The sequence below is a fragment of the Hyla sarda genome, chromosome 2, assembly GCF_029499605.1.
Source record: "Hyla sarda isolate aHylSar1 chromosome 2, aHylSar1.hap1, whole genome shotgun sequence".
Taxonomy (NCBI): Eukaryota; Metazoa; Chordata; class Amphibia; order Anura; family Hylidae; genus Hyla; species Hyla sarda.
The window spans coordinates 273,742,614-273,764,620 of NC_079190.1; the positions used below are offsets into that span (position 1 = coordinate 273,742,614).

General features: G+C 42.8%; 1 long non-coding RNA gene across 1 annotated transcript in view; it reads right to left on the reverse strand.

Moving 5' to 3' along the window:
* LOC130356097 (uncharacterized) overlaps positions 1–21,451 on the reverse strand; it is a 128,956-nt gene extending 107,505 nt beyond the window's left edge. The window contains exons 1-2 of the long non-coding RNA XR_008888777.1: positions 21,182–21,451; positions 7,631–7,713 (exon numbers count right to left, since the gene is read on the reverse strand). This is a non-coding gene — a long non-coding RNA (uncharacterized LOC130356097). The remainder of the gene's footprint in view (positions 1–7,630; positions 7,714–21,181) is intronic.
* Between the last annotated feature and the right edge of the window lie 556 nt (positions 21,452–22,007).

The following is a 22,007-nucleotide window of genomic DNA, read 5'->3' on the forward strand; positions in this document are numbered from 1 at the left end:
AGTGCCACAATAGAATCCTACACCAGATAAACGGTGTGGATGTGTAACAATTAGAATAATACAATACAGAAATTTAGGTGCACTACTGTGGTGGATGTATACAATGACATTGGCTAATCCCTCAACACTGATGTTAAAATTGAGACATTCGCAAGTGTATCGTTATATTAAGGACACACCAGAGCCCGCACACCAACGCCAAGGTTTCTCAGATGGCACGGGACCTAACGCTAACCTACCTGTGCGTAATAAGCAAAAACCAGGGGCCAGTGGGCAATTACAGCAGCACTAGGTCGACATGCATCCTGCTCCCATTATTCTAATTGTTACACATCCACACCGTTTATCTGGTGTAGGATTCTATTGTGGCACTTGTAGTCCGCTGCAGGCATCCTCCATTGTATGCATTTTCATGCTGGGGATCGCCCCTAGCAACGGACTACAAGGGCAGGATCTGCTCTCCCAGTATATATGCACAACTGCATTTGGGGTTGAGCACCTCCAGCCATTTGAGACCACGTATTTTGTTGTTGTTTGTAAATTTATACGTGGAGGTGTGTAAACTCCATATGTTAATGCGCCTTGAACATTTTCCAGGCAGCATTAGGGTTGCACCTGTGAGGCCATGCACCTATATCAGCCAACTTGGGTGGGGCTTGTAGCCTCTCTCCCCCCTTCCATTGTATGTGTGCTCAGTCACGCTGGAGGGAACTGGGAGCAGGCTGCATGTCGACTTAGTGCTGCTGTAATTGCCCACTGGCCCCTGGTTTTTGCTTATTACGCACAGGTAGGTTAGCGTTAGGTCCCGTGCCATCTGAGAAACCTTGGCGTTGGTGTGCGGGCTCTGGTGTGTCCTTAATATAAGGATACACTGGCGAATGTCTCAATTTTAACATCAGTGTTGAGGGATTAGCCAATGTCATTGTATACATCCACCACAGTAGTGCACCTAAATTTCTGTATTGTATTATTTTAGCAAAAATTTTACATTTTTAAAAAAGGTAATAGCAGAAAATACCCCCCAAAATTTGAAGCCCAATTTCTCCCGATTCAGAAAACACCCAATATGGGGATGAAAAGTGCTCTGCTGGTGCACTACAGGTCTCAGAAGAGAAGGAGTCACATTTGGCTTTTTGGAAGCAAATTTTGCTCTGGGGGCATGCCGCATTTAGGAAGCACCTATGGTGCCAGAACAGAAAAAAAACACATGGCATACCATTTTGGAAACTAGACCCCTTGGGGAACGTAACAAGGGGTAAAGTGAACCTTAATACCCCACAGGTGTTTCACGACTTTTGCATATGTAAAAAAATATATATTTTTTTTTACCATAAAAAGCTTGTTTTCCCCCAAATTTTACATTTTTACAAGGGATAATAGCAGAAAATACCCCCCAAAATTTGTAACCCCATCTCTTCTGAGTATGGAAATACCCAATAAGTGGACGTGAAGTGCACTGGGGGCGAACTACAATGCTCAGAAGAGAAGGAGCATCATTGAGCTTTTGGAGAGAGAATTTGGCCATGTGCATTTCCAAAGCCCCCCCGTGGTGCCACAACAGTGGACCCCCCACATGTGACGCCATTTTTAAAACTACACCCCTCACGGAAGGTAATAAGGGGTGCAGGGAGAATTTACACCCCACTGGCATTTGACGGATCTTTGGAACAGTGGGCTGTGCAAATTAAAAATTTTATTTTTCATTTTCACAGACCCCTGTTTCAAAGATCTGTCAGACACCTGTGGGGTGTAAATGCTCACTGTACCCCTTGTTACATTCCGTGAGGGGTGTAGTTTCCAAAATGGGGTCACATGTGGGTATTTATTGCTTTGCACTTATGTCAGAACCGCTGTAAAATCAGCCACCCCTGTGCAAATCACCAATTTAGACCTCAATTTTACATGGTGCACTCTCCCTTCTGAGCCTTGTTGTGCGTCTCCAGAACACTTTGCGCCCACATATGGGGTATCTCCGTCCTCAGGAGAAATTGCGTTACAAATTTTGGAGGCTTTTTTTGTTTTACCGCTTGTGAAATTTTAAAGTATGGGGCAACACCAGTATGTTAGTGTACAAAAATGTTTTTTTTTTACACTAACATGCTGGTGTAGACCCCAACTTTACCTTTTCATAAGGGGTAAAAGGAGAAAAAGCCCCCCAAAATTTGTTAGGCAATTTCTCCCGAGTACGGCGATACCCCATATGTGGCCCTAAACTATTGCCTTGAAATACGACAGGGCTCCAAAGTGAGAGCGCCATGCGCATCTGAGGCCTAAATTAGGGATTTGCATAGGGGTGGACATAGGGGTATTCTACACCAGTGATTCTCAAACAGGGTGCCTCCAGCTGTTGCTAAACTCCCAGCATGCTTGGACAGTCAATGGCTGTCCGGAAATGCTGGGAGTTTTTGTTTTGCAACAGCTGGAGGCTCCGTTTTGGAAACACTGCTGTAGGATACGTTTTTCATTTTTATTGGGGGGGAAGGGGTGGTGGTGGGGGGGGCAGTGTACGTGTGTATATGTAGTGTTTTACTCTTTATTTTATGTTAGTGTAGTGTTTTTAGGTTACATTCACACTGACGGCGGATTACACTGAGTCTCCCGCTAGGAGTTGGAGCTGCGGCTGCTGCAGCTCAAACTTGAAGCAGGGAACTCACTGTAATCCGCTGCCAGTCTGAATGTAACCTGTACATTCACATGGGAGGGGGGGGGGGGGCAAAACTACAACTCCCAGCATGCACTGACAGAATGTGCATGCTGGGAGTTGTAGTTTTGCAACAGCTGGAGGCACATTGGTTGGAAAATACTGAGTTAGGTAATAGAACCTATTACCTAACTCGGTATTTCCCAACCAGTGTGCCTTCAGCTGTTGCAGAACTACAACTCTCAGCATGTACTGATTGCCAAAGGGAATGCTGGGAGATGTAGTTATGCAACAGCTGGAGGCACGCAAGTACAACTCCCAGCATGCCGAGACAGCCATTTGCTGTTCCTGAATGCTGGGAGTTGTAGTTTTGCAAGATTTAGAGGGGTTCAGGCTGGAGATCACTGACAGTGGTCTCTAAACTGTGGCCATCCAGATGTTGCAAAACTACAAATCTCAGCATGCTAAGACAGCAAACTGCTGTCTGGGCATGCTGGGAGTTGTAGTTTTGTAATATCTGGAGGGCTACAGTTTAGAGACCACCGTAAGTGATCTCCAGCCTGAACCCCTCTAAATCTTGCAAAACTACAACTCCCAGCATGCCAACACAGCAAACAGCTGTCAAGGCATGGTGGGAGTTGTAGTTTTGCAACATCTGGAGGGCGACAGTTTAGAGACCACTCTCTAAACTGTCGCCCTGCAGATGTTGCTAGGCAACAGACTCCCGGACACGCGGCGTCATACTCACCTCCACCGCCGCCGTGATCACAGCCGCCGCCGGGTAAGTGACCGCCGCTGCCGCCGCTACTACACGGTTCCCCCCGCTGTGCCCGGACACCGATGGGTGGGCATAGCGGAGGGGAACCGAACTTTAACCCCCCCGCCCCCAGTCTGCTATTGGTCGGTCGCTCGACCGATCAATAGCAGGGATAGGAGGGGTGGCAACCCTGCCACCTCACTCCTATCTCTTCAAGGGGGATCGAGGGTGTCTTGGACACCCTCGATCCCCCTTATTTTATCGCGGAGCCGCCGTTGATGGGCAGGGGGAGAGCGCTCCCCCTGCAAACACCATAGATGCCGTGATCAGAACTGATCACGGCATCTATGGGGTTAATGCTGCCGGGACCGGCGCGATCGCGGCCTTGGCAGCTGCGGTGGGACTCCGGCTGTGATTGACAGCTGAGTCCCACCCGCGATCTCCTGCGCTGCCCGCGGCAGAGCAGGAGATCGCTTGGACGTCTGCATACGTCCATTTGCGCGAACGTGTAATTCGCCTGGACGTATGCATACGTCCAATAGCGGGAAGGGGTTAAAGAATAGTAAACATAGGGGTTATCCAGCATTATACAAAATTCATTTCCAGCTGGGGGTGAGAAAAAATAGAAATAAATCTTATATCTACCTAGCCCCCCCCCCCCCCCCCCCCCCCTTGGTGTAAGGCCTGCCTGCTCATCCAAATCACTGGCCACAGTGGTATACTGTCTCGGTCAGTGGCTGGCTAAGTGTGCATGTCCTGCACCAAGCGCTCGTCTTAACCCCTTAAGGACTCAGGGTTTTTCCGTTTTTGCACTTTCGTTTTTTCCTCCTTACCTTTTAAAAATCAGAACCCTTTCAATTTTCCACCTAAAAATCAAAATTATGGCTTATTTTTTGCGTCGCCAATTCTACTTTGCAGTGACATTAGTCATTTTACCCAAAAATGCACGGCAAAGCGGAAAAAAAAATCATTGTGCGACAAAATTGAAAAAAATACACCATTTTATAATTTTGGGGCTCCTGTTTCTACGCAGTGCATATTTAGGTAAAAATTACACCTTATCATTATTCTGTAGGTCCATAGGGTGAAAATTATGCCCTACTTATATAGGTTTGATTTTGTCGCACTTCTGGAAAAAATCATAACTACATGCAGGAAAATTTATACGTTTAAAAATGTCATCTTCTGACCCCTATAACTTTTTTATTTTTCCACGTACAGGGCGGTATGATGACTCATTTTTTGCGCCGTAATCTGAAGTTTTTATCGGTATGATTTTTGTTTTGATCGGACTTTTTGATCACTTTTTATTCATTTTTTAATGGTATAAAAAGTGACCAAAATACGCTTTTTTGGACTTTGGAATTTTTTTGCGCGTACGCCATTGACCGTGCGGTTTAATTAATGATATATTTTTATAGTTTGGACATTTACGCACGCGGTGATACCACATATGTTTATTTATTTTAATTTTTTTACACTGTTTTATTTTTTTTATGGGAAAAGGGGGGTAATTCAAACTTTTATTAGGGAAGGGGTTAAATGACCTTTATTAACACTTTTTTTTTACATTTTTTTTGCAGTGTTATAGGTCCCCTAGGGACCTATAACACTGCACACACTGATCTCCTATGCTGATCACTGGCGTGTATTAACACGCCTGTGATCAGCATTATCGGCTTTTGACTGCTCCTGCCTGGATCTCAGGCACGGAGCAGTCATTCGTCGATCGGACACCGAGGAGGCAGGTAAGGGCCCTCCCGGTGTCCGGTCAGATGTTCGGGACACCGCGATTTCCCCGCGGCGGTCCCGAACAGCCCGACTGAGCAGCCGGGTCACTTTCAGTTTCACTTTAGAAGCGGCGGTCAGCTTTGACGCCGTTTCAAAAGGGTTAATACCGCACATCGCCACGATCGGCGATGTGTGGTATTAGCCGCGGGTCCCGGCCGTTGATGAGCGCCGGGACTGACACGATATGATGCAAAATCGTGGCGCGTTCCCGCTTCATATCGCGGGTGCCGGCGCAGCGCGTAAATATACGTCCTGCGTCGTTAAGGGGTTAAAGCGTACCTGTCATAGTACAAAAAAATGAAAAAAAGTGATAGGTTACTCAGGACCCAATCCTGATCATGTGCATATAATTTTTATGTGTCTCGGACCTATATATCCAGAGATATAAGCATTTATCTGCTGGTGAGTTACTTTTTCATTGTTCAGGCTGGAGGGGTGTGTCTGTGTCTCCCTCACAGGCCAAGCCTGTGCAGTCAGCCAATCAATACTCTCTACTCTGTAACCCTTTCCTCTCTGGTTTTATGCTGTGTCATGTGTCAGAGGAAGATACTTGGAGCTTGCCTGCAGTAATCAGAAGACATTATGGTGAATTCATAACAGGATAAAATGTATAAATATAAGAATAGATCTTTATAATATTAGTGCAAGGATTTTTTAGATACAAGTACAGCATTTTTATGAATACATGTTCTTTCTGTTTTATCTTCTCCTAGTAAAGCTGGATGCTAATCAGCATAGCTGTCACTGTGTGTCATTCATCTTTCACAGACTCCTGAATGTCTGATCAACTTCTTTGTCATTCAGGAGTCCGAAAAAGCTTTGACTATTTCAGCATGCTGGGAGTTTTAGTTTAGTAACAACTGAAGCTGCAATGTTTGTAAATAACTGTGTTAGAGCAGTGTTGCCTCCAGCTGTTGTAAAACTACAGCTCCCAGCATGTCCACACATCCTTTATCTGTAGTTTTGCATACACAATAGAAATCTCCTATACTGGATACCGGTATGCTTTACGGCCGGAATCCAGTATGCTGTAAAATCTAGACTAGTCTGTCTGGCTAAAAGACAGGCAACCCCTAGTGGTGGCTATTTTGAGCTTGAATTTCAGGTGAAAATGTAATTTTTTTTTCAAAAGGTGTATATTGTGAAATGTCACATTATAATGAGTCCTGCAATATATGAAAAGTTTTTAACAATGACAGTGCCTCTTTAAGCTTGATGTGAGCCTACAAGAAGAAGTTCTCTTTCTTCCTAGTTAGGATTCCCCAGTTGGTTAATCAATATTTAAAACCTTCTGATAAGAGGAAGTAGTATTTAAGTAGAACTTGCTAAAAGCACTAAAAAAAACTGCTGATTTATTTAGAAAACTGCACCCCTTTGGTCTGTAGGTTTCTTGTAGTTATGGAGCTCAGTTCCATTGAAGGGAATGGAGCCAAGTTGTAATACAACACACAATCTGCAGAAAGGTTTGGTGATGTTTTTGAAAGAAATTAGCTCTGTTTTTCTATTGTTAGATAACCTTTAAACCTACTTTGTAAGTAGGGAAATAGAGAAGTAGTGAGTAGTGAGACACACTGACAAAGCAGGGCAGTGAGTTGTGAGTAAGGGTGTGAGCACAAGGATCCTTAGATGAGTTGGTTGTCAAGGCCTATGCTGGGTCGCTTAGGCTCAAGCCAGTTTCTGAGAGGAACCACTGTAATACCCTGGATAGTCAGCTTGCTCTTACCTGAGGGACATCTTTTCTGCAGCCTTACGCCAAGAATATGACCATCATCAAGTCCGTTTCTTGGTCTAAGAGGGTAGTAATTTTGAGCATTTATTATGTTTTCCTCAGACAATCATTATTAACTTTACTGGGGGCGTGGCTTGGTCGCCGAACTGAATGGCTGTGTGATTGCAGAGCTCCTGCTGTAACACTGGACAAATCGCCTTTTCCTCTCTGCCAGCGACTCCCAGCTTATGCCTGCAACTACATTAAACACTATGGCGACTCAGGGGAGAAAGAGGAACCACAAACACGGGGGTTATCAGAGCCTAACTAACTACTTTCACCCTGGAGACTCGGCCCGCAAGTTTTCCCAAGATGGTGCCGCCACGCACTTTTTGCAGGCTGCGGCAACGCAATAAAGACAGCGAAGCGGAGCCCTCACTGAGCCCGTACCACTTCTTACCTTCCACCCAAGTGAACCAGACCCTGTCATTTGAAGTGCCATCTCACTGGAGTTCCCCGACTCCCACGAGCCGAGAGACGGAGGGGAGAGGTGAGAGGGAGCCAGAAGCTGGAGGCCTCATTGACAAACCAGCAGCAGTTAGCAACGACAGGAGCCCAGGCACAGAGGATACGCAGTCTTCTCCTCAGGTACAGGGAAACCTGAAAAATCTGTACATACAAAACTGATACCTGGGCACTCAAATATGAAAATAAATAAGAATACAATAATCACCTTAGGAGAAGATGAGGACCCATGGGTGGGAGGGGTGTACTTGGAGGATGTGTAACTTGAAAATTTGCACCTGGACCGCTGATCTATAGGAGATAAAAAAATGTTAATTAATAAAATACAATATAGATTAATAAGAGATAAAATCTATAAAAATTAATACAATATCAGCTAAGAAAATGGCCATATAAGATACAATAAACTCAAAAAAATGAAAATCAAGAATGACTAGATGAGTTAAATGGAAAAACACAAAATCGATAAAATCACTATAAAAATACATAAAATCTATAAAATTATTATAAGGAATGATTAAATGATATATAAGAAACCTATAACGAGAATAAAAGAAATAAAAGAAAAAAGCCTCAAAAAAAAAAAAATTAGACCACCTGGCATATACATATAGAGAGAGAATAAGCATATAAGAAACAGTCATGGAAGGCTTAAATTAAGAAGGATAGAATACCCCCTATGAGAAATGGGATCGATCAGGGACATATGCGCGCATAGAGAACAGAGATGGGGCTTGCGTGTCAGGAGACGGAGCTTGCGTTCCACTGAGAACGGGACAGAAAGCACTGCGCACGCGCAAGAGGATGCGCGTGCGCAATAGCGAAAAGAAGATGCCCAGGATCATAAGATGACGGGGCATGCGCGAGAATGGCGGCCGGAACATACGGATTGCCAACCACGTCCTGATTGGACCCCAACCCTTCATTTGGTGCATCGTAAGTGATGCGCCCATACAGGGTTATAAAAGGCAGTGCTGCACGCTGAACGCCATATTAGGCAGCTCTCTGAAGAAGTTAGTTTTCTAACGAAACGTTAGAGCAATTTATCAAGTTTTTAGACAGTAAGACCGTGTGTATCAAGGGTGCGGAGTTACTGTGTGATGGTAGAGTGATATACTGACCATGCACAGTGAGAAATAAGATAACTCCTACACCAGTACTATAGCACCACCAAGTGGGCTTACACAAGAAGACACACTGTCTTTCCTGACAATTTTAAATATATATAAGTTTCACAATCACAGATAGACCTTTTAAATAATAAGAATAAAAGTTATATTTTAATTGGGTTACAGATAGGGTATTGTTCCCCGGAAGGGAGGATCTCCTCCTAGAAGGGGATTGGAAAATTTACTATTGAACCCATAACCCAATGGGACCATTGGTGTTGGATTCTCCTCAGGTCAGTCCTCAGAAACAAAAGCCCCGTCTGGCTGCACCAGACGGAGACTCTGAAGTAGCTCAGGACTATATATCTCCCTCTGACCCTGACCTGTTCTTCTCATTTAAAACTAAAGACGCTGCTGTGTCAGATACTATGCTAAAAGAAATGCTGCAGATGCTGCGCAGCTTCTGCAAACTGACTTTAGTAAATAGCTAAAACCCATTCATGCCTATACTGCGATGCTCGAGCAGAAAATGTGCTATACAGAGACTAAACTAGTCTAGTTTGCTAGAGCCCACAACGAACTTCAGGACGCTCACAATACGCTTGATGTGAAAGTTGATGCACTACATGCTAAGATGGTGGATTCCGAGGACCGTAATAGACGGAACAATGTAAAGTTCAGAGGTATCCCTGAGAACATCCCTGGCTCCCAACTAGTTAAATACATGAAACAACTGACTAAACATCTGCTCCCTGATCTGGAGGCTTATGAATGCAGTATGCACAGAGCGCACAGAGTGGCAAAGCCACGTTCTCTACCTGAAGACCTGCCCAGAGACGTGCTAGCCAGGTTTACGTTTTTTCAAGCCAAAGATTTATTACTACAGTTCTCCCGCAGACACCCTGTGCTACCAGAACCTTATGAGGACATTAAAATGTTTGCAGACTTGTCAGCAGCTACTCTCCAGGCCAGACGCATTTTTGGCCCCCTTACTGAAACTCTCCGCAACCTAGGTATTCCTTACAGATGGGGATTTCCTGCTAAAATTCTGATAAATAGACATGGGAAAATTCATGCTTTGCCAAATACTGAGATGGGACTGTCTGTCCTGTGTGACTGGGGGATGATGACCCACAATCCCCTAGACCTATTTCGTCTGACATGAGGGATCCGGAGTGAGCCTTGTTTGACTATACTATTTCTTATTCAGTGAACCCCGATATCTTTGTTATATGGACCCGGTGGTATGGCTTAAAGTGACTTATTTGACTAATACGTTACTTTTTCTTCCCAAACCCACTGCTACGGTGTTTTCATTTAGAGCCTAATTCACCGTTTGTTTTGTGCTACTGCCTACACTTCTTGTTGCTATAATTTTTCTTTATACTGTGATAAGTGTTAACCTTTTTGCCTGTAGGTTACTACTTTTACTTGCCTCACGCTATTTTTTGTTTTGTCTCTTTATAATTTTAGTGTAACCTACCATGTGACATCCCCGTCTGTGGCTCTTAGAGTCAAGTCGGGTTTTTGATCTTTTGACAGCTCCACCCAGTTTGTGTCGACCTCCATAGAACTATTAATGTCAGTGTGTGACATCCTTGTCTGAACCACAGAGTGGTCAGTCAAGTTTTTAACCCCCTACAGACAACCAGCGTTCCATTTTTCATCCATTGCCAACATGAGTTTGAGCGTGTTATCTTTGAATGTGAACGGGCTGAATAGCCCACAAAAAGGACACTTTCTATGGCGTGAAGTAGAGAGAAGGAATGCATCAATAATATGTCTCCAAGAGACGCATGTTTCCTCTGCTAATTCTCCTACTGTCAGGATCCGGATGGGTATACTGTGAGGATACTGGTGGTGGATCCTCTGTGTCAGTGGGGTGATGACGTGGGCCGTATCAGGGGAACGGAGTCTAAGGGGTTACTGGTTTTCACCAGAGCCTGCCGCAAAGCGGGATGGACTTGCAGCGGCAGGTAACCCCCAGGTCGTTCCACCCGATAGCGACTCAACCCCTACTGACGGCTGAGACAGGCGCGGTACAAGGTATTAGGCAAGAGCAAGGTCAGACGTAGCAGAAGGTCAGGGCAGGCAGCAAGGATCGTAGTCAGGGGCAACGGCAGAGGGTCTGGAACACTGGCTTAGGACATACACAGGAAACGCTTTAACTGGCACTGAGGCAACAAGATCCGGCAAGGACAGGAAGGGGAAGTGGGTTTAAATAAGCCTGGAGCAGATGGGAGCTAATTACACTGATTGGGCCAGGCACCAATTAGTGTTGCACTGGCCCTTTAAATCTTAGAGAGCCGGCGCACGCCCTAGAGAGCGGAGCCGCGCGCGCCAGGACGTGACAGCCGGGGAACGGGACAGGTGAGTAAATTGGGATGCGACCCGCGAGCGGGCGCGTCCCGCTATGCGGATCTCATCCCCGCCGGCAGCGAGAAGGATGCCGCGAGCGCTCCGGGGAGGAGCAGGGACCCGGTGCACTCGGCGTAACACTTACCTTGCGTCATAGAACATTCCCCACAATTTTATCTTCCACCTTTGAAAAAAAAAAAAAGAGGGGAGTCCTTATAGCTTTCAGAGATGATTTAGCTGTCTCGATTTCAAAACAAATTATAGACCCCCACAGTAGATATATCATCTTAGTCTGTTGTATTAACAATGTTCACTACACACTAGTGAATCTTTATGCTCCGAACCATAGGCAGAGTCACTTTCTGAAGAAACTATTTACATTGATAGCTTACACTAGGGTGGGTGAGGTGATTATTTGTGGAGACTTTAACTTCCTATCCAACCCTGCCCTTGACTTATCAAGACTGGACGGAAAACGTTCTTTCTACCTAAATGACATTTTTAGAGAAAATTATTTTTTTAACGCTTGGCGTCTTTTGCATGCTTCAGAACGCGACTATACCTACTTCTCACCAAGATTCCACACATACTCAAGAATTGACATGATTCTTATATCTAGAGGGTTAATAGATAAAGTGGAAGATACAGCTATTGGTGAAATTGCTTGGTCTGACCATGTGCCCACTCTTCTCACGCTAACAGACTCTAAGCCTACACATAGCGTCTTCGTATGGCGGGCAAACTCGCATATTATAGCTCACTCTCAACATAGCACTACAATTGAGACAGCCCTCACTGAATACTTTCTTTTGAATCAAACTCAAGACACTACCCCAACAACCTTGTGGCTAGCACACAAGTCAGTGATTAGAGGCGATTTTATTCGCCTTAGTTCCACCCTTAAAGAAGGGTTAAACCCTCTCTGGCTAAAAATAGGATAGCAGCAATGACCTATCCAATAACAGGTAAAACTGTGCTCTCTCCAAGAGAGATTGCTAATGCATTTCAAGCATACTATAATAAACTTTACAATTTGCAGGATTACCCCCAGACGCCCCAGCCGACTCAGACTTCTATTGGCGCCTTTCTCCAATCTATGCATCTTCCGTGCCTGTCTGATTCTACTTTACAATCACTTAACTCTCCTATTACTTTAAAGGAAATTCTAGCAGCAATAAAATCCCTATCCTCACACAAAGCACTTGGACCCGACGGACTTCCTAACGAATACTATAAGAGGTACAAAGACACCTTAGCACCACACCTACTGACTGTATTTAACACAGCGATGTCCACAGGCTCCCTGCCGCAGAAAATGCTGATGGCCCTAAATACTACCATTCCCAAATCAGGCAAACCCCCAGACAATACTTCTAATTACAGACCGATCTCCCTGCTTAATGGGGACGTGAAAATGTATGCTAAAATTCTAGCGTCCAGATTAATGCTCTTACTCCCTACCCTCATAGGAGCTGACCAAGTGGGCTTTATCTCAGGACGACAAGGCCCAGACAACACCAGAAGGATGCTGTCTTTAATTCAATACTGTCAAAACTATCATACCTCTGCAGCCTTTTTAACCCTTGATGCTGAAAAGGCATTCAACATAGTGAACTGGCAGTACGCATTCTCAGCTTTGGAAGCTTTTGGGTTCTCAGGAGCCATTCTTAGTGCCATCAAAGCGCTGTATTCCAATCCTGCAGCCACGGTTTTTACAAATGGTGCTTTATCCGGCCGGATCACTCTGTCGAATGGCACAAGAGAGGGGTGTCCATTTTCACCCCTGCTTTTTGTCCTTGCTGTCGAGCCTTTGGCTCAGGAGGTGCGGGAACATAACAACATACATGGGATACGAGTAGGAGACAGAGAACACAAGTTGGCGTTATTTGCCGATGACGTCATATTGACACTGACCGATGTCCCAACCTCTCTGCCCTCTCTGTTCTTTCTGCTAGATGAGTTCAGCAAAGTCTGTTTTTATAAGCTTAATACCTCTAAATCACAAATCTTACCGGTAAATTTACAACAATCTGTGATAGACTCGCTCAAACAACAATTTTACCTTGACTGGCAGACAGAATCGATTACTTACTTAGGGATACAGTTGACTCCCCCTTCCAAACACACTTTCCGCACAAACTCCCCCCCCCCCCCCCCGTTAGCTACCTCTATATCAGCATCTTTACTTTCTTATTTGAAACAGATCGTGTCATGGCTGGGTCGTCTGGCGGCCTTTAAGATACCCCTTCTTCCGAAGCTCCTTTACCTTTTTAGAACTCTATCAATCTTTGTTCCGAGATCCTTTTTTGTGTCTCTGAACAGAGATGTTTCATGTTATATTTGGGCAAATGGAAAACCGAGAATAGCTTGCAAACTCATAACAACTCACCCCGATGCTGGAGGTCTGGGCCTCCCACACATTGAAGATTACCATAAATCGTGCATACTTGACCAATTACAATATTGGTGGACTGATAATCCCGATAAATACTGGGTAGAAATTGAAAAAGTGTGCTCTGCACCTATATCCCTTAGATCCCGACTGCTGATCTCCACGGGAACTTCTCCCCTTCCACCCGCTACATTTCTAACCTCCATTAACCTCTCTGACTTAGTGTGGAGGAAATTCCTGGCGCAACCTCTTCCTAAACGTAGTTGCTTGATGAAAGACTTCCCCCAAGACTTCCTTTACCATTTCATTCCCAACTTATCTCTACACAACTGGAGGGGAAAAGGCATACTCACTGTGGGAAATCTGTTTGATTCTCACGATACAATACATTTCCCACATCTGCAAACGAAATATAACATCCCACGCAATGATTTCTATAAGTGTCTACAGATAAGGAGCCTACTCATAGACAAATTCATTCGTAGCTTCTCTAGCCCGTCCTGGATTCTATCCTTCCTTCAGAGTCCCACACCAAGGAAAAAAGGAATTACACTATTCTACAATTTAATAAACGACAAACAAGAACCCAATAGGTTGCCATTCATGGATAGGTGGGAAAGAGAATTAGGAGACACATTCATGACTGAACAATGGATGACTGCCCTTGGATTTGTCAGATCCATGTTTCGCTCCACTAGCCATCGAGAAGCAGTACTCAAGTCTATTTAACGTTGGTATTACACCCCTAGTAGATTACATCAATTCACTCCTGATTGCTCCAAGCTCTGCTGGAGAAATTGCGGCCATGAGGGAACTCTCATTCACACTTTGTGGGAATGCCCTAAACTCTCCTCACTATGGAATGGGGTTGCGTGTCTACTTAAAAAGTTCTTGGGTCACGACTTTGTATTAAAACCGTTTTTGGCCATACTTTTGTTAGGACTGGAACACATACCTCCACACGCACGTACACTTACTGCCCATATTTTAATGTCTACCAAGCTTTTGATCACCAGATGTTGGAAGTCAGTTGAGGCACCAGATCTCCTGGAACTAATTAATATAGTTAACCTTTCCTGTGGTTATGAGAAAATGTTTACTTTGGCCCACTCACAGTACAAAATGTTTCATAAACAACGGAATGCTTGGCTGTCGAGCCCACACTGCCCTCACCTCAAGCCAGATTGAGATGAATTAGACTTTGTTTAGCGTGCAGAATATGAATAACACACTGTGGCAATTACTTCCTTTTAACCTTAGATTGTGAAATCTGTTTTACTCTCGGTTCCTACCAACAGGAACTCAGTTTTTTTTTTTTTTACTACTAACTCTGATGCTAATGTTTCTCTTTACCTTTATGTTATTACTATATCCAAGGCCCAAGTAACGGGCGTGTTGCGTTACTTAAAAGATGTTCATCTGATTGTATATCAGGTACCCCCTTTGGAGTGCCTGCAACTTTTTCATTATTGTACGCTTGTTATATAAAGTTCAATAAAAACGTTTGAATAAAAAATAATAAAATAATAACTTTACTGATAGCAGGGTAAGGCATAGTGCATAGTGCTCATACTCCATACTGAATAAATGGAGATGTTATAACTATTTTGTTTCCATTTTATTTTTTTGTATTTGTATATCATTAACATGTCTATCAATCCTGTGATTTCCCTAAATCCAGAACTTTTCCTTATTGATGTGGCAATTTCATTGTAAAGCAAAGTATATATATATATATATATATATATATATATATATAAGTTAGACTTCCATGTTATTTATAGTGGCAAAGAATTTGGATTTAGCATTTGTAGGAATTTAATTGTCTTTGACCTTCATTACAAGTAGTATTTAGCTGTACATAATAAAAAAAAAAATATATATATATATATATATATATATATTCCAATGAGCAGATAACTTGTTGTTAAACATTTAAATCCTCCCACTGCCTATAACTTTCTTATTGTTTGGAAGAAATGTCTCCTTTGAATCAGAGAATTTAGAGGCAAGGCAGGTCATTTACCATGCAGTGTTGCCTGGGGTTTTTGATCAAAGAGCAGACCTAAGATCATAGGTTCTGACAAAACTAGAAACATTTTAAAAAATCCTACTTTTATAAAAAAAAAAAAAAAAGAAGAATATAATTCTGTCTATTTACTTAACATATAAGTAATGTCCAATTTTTAACTCCTTCCCGACCCATGACATACATGTACGTGTATCAGTATTAAAGGAAAGTACAACTTGTCACACAGAAAAGCCCTAATACAATTTTGTCAGTTGAAACATAAAAAAAGTTATGGGTCTTAGCAAGTAAGGAGGAAAAAAATGTGAGCCAGAATTTTTTTTTGCTGGGTAATGAAGGGGTTGAATGATATGCCACCTTCTATTTTCTACCCATATACCATGTTCCATTCCATGCCAACTGCTATCTGTAGCCAACACCGGCTGGTAATGATCTATATTGAAGATCAATCAGATGTCTGGTATTTAACTGTTTAAATGCTGCAATCAATGGAAGTATTTAAACAGTTTTTGGCCCGTATCTTTTGTGCCTAGCGGTCAGCTTTAGGCCTGTACCAGGCCTCATGCCTGATGTGACTCGGTTATTGATACAACCTGCCTATGGCAGAATGTATGTTCACACAGAGTCCCCCACACTCCACACTGGGAGTGGACCTGAGGAAGGGGCAAGAGTCCCCCCAAATTATCGTAAGAAAGGATTTTATGTATTTGCATCATTTGTGTTGATTACATGAGCCTACAGCTGCAATACCTACGAAAGTCTTGTTTTTTTTCCCCCCAACTTTCTTGTGTGTTAATCAGCCATCCTGTGGTTGCTTGATGGGCTTTTTTATTTTATTTTTATTTAGTGTATGCAAAAATCTAAGAAATATATAAGAAAGAAGAAAGAGTACACTGGTTTATTTACTTGCACAAGGTCTTTCAGTGTACCATTTTTCGACTTGATTTAAACATTTTAGTGGGACATATACTGTTTGAATTAGACCATGTATAACATTGGTTTCGCTTGTGTGCAAGGAGGCACTATGGAAGATTTAGCTGGCTTGTTTGGTGACAGTGTATACGGTACAGTCCTACTGACTCTTTGGGCCCCATCTGGAACAATTTGATGTCCTGTAGATTTTTCTATATAAAGCCCTATTGTTTACCAGGCAGGTTTGTAGATTTTATTTTATGATATTATGATTTATGTGATTATATCTGGAGATGCAAATTGAGTTGATATATTTTAAGGAGGATTTATAATAAAGGTTTTAGTAGATTTCAAGTAATGGGGTTAGAAATGAAGTGATAAATTATGAAGTAGGCCTCGAGCAATACAGTCAGGTTCATAAATATTGGGACATCGACACAATTCTAACATTTTCGGCTCTATACACCACCACAATAGATTTGAAATGAAATGAACAAGACATGCTTTAACTCCAGACTGTCAGCTTTAATTTGAGGGTATTTACATTCAAATCAGGTAAACGGTGTAGGAATTACAACAGTTTGCATATGTGCCTCTCACTTGTTAAAGGACCAAAAGTAATGGACAATTGGCTTCTCAGCTGGTCCATGTCCAGGTGTGTGTTATTCCCTCATTATCCCAATTACAATGAGCAGATAAAAGGTCCAGACTTCATTTCAAGTGTGCTATTTGCATTTGGAATATGTTGCTGTCAACTCTCAAGATGAGATCCAAAGAGCTGTCACTATCAGTGAAGCAAGTCATCATTAGGCTGAAATAAAACAAAACAAACCCATCAGAGAGATAGCCAAAACACTAGGCATGGTCAAAACAACTGTTTGGAACATTCTTAAAAAGAAGGAACGCAACGGTGAGCTCAGCAACACCAAAAGACCCAGAAGACCAAGGAAAACAACTGTGGAGGATGACCGAAGAATTATTTCCCTGGTGAAGAAAACCCCCTTCACAACAGTTGGCCAGATGAAGACTACTCTTCAGGAGGTAGGTGTATGTGTGTCAAAGTCAACAATCAAGAGAAGACTTTTCCACAGTGAATACAAAGGATTCACCACTAGATATAAACCATTGGGGAGCCTCAAAAACAAGAAGGCCAGATTAGAGTTTGCCAAACGACATCTAAAAAAGCCTTCACAGTTCTGGAACAACATCCTATCGACTGATGAGAACAAGATCAACTTGTACCAGAGTGATGGGAAGAGAAGAGTATGGAGAAGGAAAGGAACATGATCCTAAGCATACTACCTCATCAGTAAATATGGTGGTGGTAGTGTCATGGCATAGTGGGCATGTATGGCTGCCAATGGAACTGCTTCTCTTGTATTTATTGATGATGTGAGTGCTGACAAAAGCAGCAGGATGAATTGTGAAGTGTTTCAGGCAATATTATCTGCTCATATTCAGCAAAATGATTCAGAACTCATTGGACGGTGCCAAAGCATACTGCAAAAGTAACTAAAGAGTTTTTAAGGGAAATAAGTGGAATGTTATGCAATGGCCAAGTCAATCACCTGACCTGAATCCGATTAAGCATGCATTTCACTTTCTAAAGACAAAACTGAAGGGAAAATGCCCCCAGAACAAGCAGGAAATGAAGACAGTTGAGGTAGAGGCCTGAAAGAGCATCACCAGTTATGAAACCCAGCAATGTCTGGTGAGGTCTATGCGTTCCAGACTTCAGACTATAATTGACTGCAAAGCATTTGCAACCAAGTATTAAAAAGTAAAAGTTTGATTTATGATTATTTTTCTGTCCCAGTACTTTTGGCCCCTTAACAAGTGGGATGAACATATGCAAACTGTTGTAATTCCTACACCGTTCACCTGCTTTGGATGTAAAAACCCTGAAATTAAAGCTGACAATCTGCAGTTAAAGCAAATCATTTCATTTCAAATCCATTGTGGTAGTGTTTAGAGCCAAAAATTTTAGTATTGTGTAGATGTCCCAATATTTATGGACCTCACTGTATATTGGAATATGCAGTTGTTTATGTCAGTATTACCATACGGTGAACTCAATAAAAAATAAAAAAATTGTAATTCTCTTTTTTTCAATTCTGCCAAATACAAATAGTTTGCCCTACATTGTATGGTGAAATTAAGTGCCATAACTGTCATGCCCCCTCCCATAGGCTTGCATTGAGGGGGCGGAGCGTGACATCACACAGTGGGGGGGGGGCATGGCATCACAATGCTCCGGCCCCCGTGATCGCCAGTAATCAGACATGCTCCAGGGACTGATTATCACGGGGGTCCCCAGCGGCGGGACCCCCGCATTCAGGCATCTTATCCCCTATCCTTTGGATAGGGGATAAGATATCTTAGCACTGGAGTACCCCTTTAAGGTGCTTTTTTTCTGCAAAATCCAGGGGGTTGGGGGTATATGTCTTTTAATGAGGAGAGGCTTCTTTCTGGCCAGTAGAAGCAGGGCAGGGAAAAAAACCTTGAAGTTGGCGCTGCTGACTCTTGTAAGAAGGATAAGCCAATGCCAGAAGTAGAGAAAAAGTCCTCAGCAGGACCATTAGGCGCTTTTATATTTACCACAATCCACCTCTCTCTTCCAATGCCTAGAACAGAGAGGTGGATTGTGGTAAATATAAAAGCACCTAAAGAACTTTTTCACTACCTCTGGCATTGCCTTATCCTTCTTACAAGAGTCAGCGGCGCCGACTTCAAGTTTTTTTTTTCCTGGCTTGCTTCTACTACTATACTCCAGGACGACTTTGTCTTCTCTTGCAACCCTTTGGCTCAGCAGAGGCTCACACCGTCAGTACCCCGATTTGATTGTGGGTTATATGTGCATTTACTACTATCACAAGGTAAGCGGCCATCTATAAGCTCCGCGGGGTTGCCCCCCACTCACTCCTCATTTGCCTCAGTGTAATACACGAGGCGCAGTGCGTCGGTCCTGTCTTTTTTTTATCTCCACAGAATCTTCTTTCTGGCCACTCTGCCATAAAACCCAGAAGTGCTGCAGTGATTGTTGACCATCTAGAATTTTCTCCAATTTCTCCCATTTCTACCAAGGCTCTTCTGCCCTGATTACTTCTGCTCAAGAAAGATTCCTGGTTGTTCAAAATTTATTCTAAGAAAGACAAAAGAACTAGCGCTCAAGGTCTATAAATATAAGGCACATGTAATAGCAAAACAAGATGACATTTAGTAGTATGTATAAAAATGCATATGCTATCTCAACTGACAGGGCCCTTGTCAGAGAGTGAAATAAAAATGCAGTGATCAAATATTCAAAAAACATCCATGTATAAAATCCGAACTTCCTCAGTAAAAAATATAAAAAATAGAGTCATAAGATCTGACACAAAGTAAAGATTGATGGCATAATGATATATTATAAAGTTATAAGATGATAAAGTTCTCCTTGTATGCATATAATACGATCAGTAACAAGTCACTACAGTTCGTAGTATAGTAAGATGATATTGCTCATCCGATCCTATGCAGGTCCCCTGGTTTTTGCCGCCGGCTGTGTTGAGAACAGCGCGCTGGAGCAGACCTAATACTCACAGTGACACGGAGAGCTACACCGCTGGTAACATTGTTCTTCTACTGTGCTTCTGCAAACCTCCTGGTTCTTGCACGCGGATCCTAGGTGTTGTGCCGACCTTGATGTTCTTGGAGGTATCATTGGTGATGGATAACGGTGATGAATAGCAGAGGTGGTGGTGGCGGTGATGAATAGTGGGGTTGCTGTTGACCTTGGATCCGGGTGGCTTGTGGAAAGTGTGGGTAAAATGAAAAAGAAGTCGGCTGGCGTCCTTGTGGTATAGAATGGCTTATTTCAAATGCATTGTGGTACCGCCTTAGGGACCTTCCTCAATGAAGTTAGCAAGTAAAGGATAGTAATATTAAGAATTCAAGTGACCCCTGTGCTCTTCAGAACTTTCAGTTCAGCAGAATTTTTTATAGCATTCATCAGATCTGTGCCTCCACATAATTCTGTCTCTGAACTCTACACGTAGTTCATTCGCCACATGTCTTGGTTTTTGCTCTGATATACATTGTCAGCTATAAGACCTCTATAGACAGGGCTGTGAGTTTTTAAATCATGTCCACTCCAGATAAGGTGTAGAAACATCTCAGAGATGATGAGGAGAAATAGGAGGCCCCCAGAGTTAAATGTCCAGTCTCATAGCAAAGGGTCTGAATACTTATGTCCATGCGAAAGTTTACTTTTCTTAAAAAAAATAAAAATAATTGTGAAAATGTTGTTTTTACTTTTACATTATGGAGTATTGAGTGCAAAATGATGGGAGGATTTTTTTTTTTATATGTTATTTTAGCCCAAGGCCACAAACCAACAAAATAAAAAAATAAAAAGTGAAGTGAGCTGGAAACTTTACAAATGCATCGTACATACAGGAGCAGGGAATTAATCAGGCTGGGTGTAAGTTTGCATTGTGCTGCCTGGTGGCAAGACCCGCCAAGAGGGCATGAGAACACAGTGTGTTGATGTGCTGTGCTAACAATATGTAGCAATGATACACTCATGATGGTGAGAAGAAACGGTGCTTTAGTGAAGGGTGAAGCAGAAGATTTTTGAAGCTTGTCACTAAGAGGCACTACATATAGAACAGAAGACTTATACACCGTATACCCAGGTAACTCCAGGGATCCAAATTAGGGTTGTATCAGAATCTAAATTGTGTACATGTTTATAAATTTCCTGCACATGATAAGGGCGAGTGAGGGCGGGATCATTGCTTGCACCTGACACACCCTTCCTGAGTAGTGGATGTCAGAATGAATGAGCAGCAGAACATAGGGATTTTTGAGCCAAATACAAAACTAGACACATAAAAAATGCATGACCTAATGAATAACATACTGTACATGAGCATTATTTATTTCTGTGACATGACAGATACGCTTAAAATCACTTACATTACTGAACTGTTCTTCACCTCCATGGATCTGATCACTTCACAGTTTCTTCTCTGAACTGTAAAAAAATAGATGTCTGAGACAGCACATCCAATTAATGTGTTCCTTTTATTATAGCATTGCAATGTTTCCGAGTAGAAGTCTTTCTCAAGCAATATTGTGTCGTGTCCCAGTACAGAACATGGTTCTGTACTTCTGTACAGTCCTAAAGTCCCCTCAGGTAGAGTCGCTCAAGTCCATAGGGCTCTCCTGTAGGATCCCCCTAGGTCATTATTATGATTACTATTGTACATTAATTATAAATATTGTAAAGTGAATGTAAACTATGTATAAGGGTTATTAGGATGTTTAAACTGTATAGGACCTTCCTAAGGTCATGCGGCATGGTCATGTGATATGTGATCACCTGATACCCAGAGTCCCAGAGGCACAGGTAACCACAGGCAAGCAGCTACCAATGGGCTTTAGTCCAGCCCCCTGATATAAAGGGCTGTAGTCTCCATGCTAGCTCTCTTAGTTCCTGCTCTCATAGATGCAAGCACAAGTCCTGTACAAGTCCAGTACAGCTAGGCCAAAGCCTACAAGTCTGCAGCCACATCTAATCTGTAAGTCTTCTATGTCTTCAAGTCAAGTCTCTACTGTCCCTACCAAAGTCATAACAGTAGTACAGTGGCCTGCATCATCATTATTACCACTACAAGTCCAAGCAAGTCTGAGAGGTTCCCTTTGTCCCGGTCACTTCTGTGGAAGTTGGCTATCTGTAAAACATGTTTTATTGCCTTCTTCAGTAAAGTTCCAGTTGTATCAAAACCTGCTTTGCACTCTC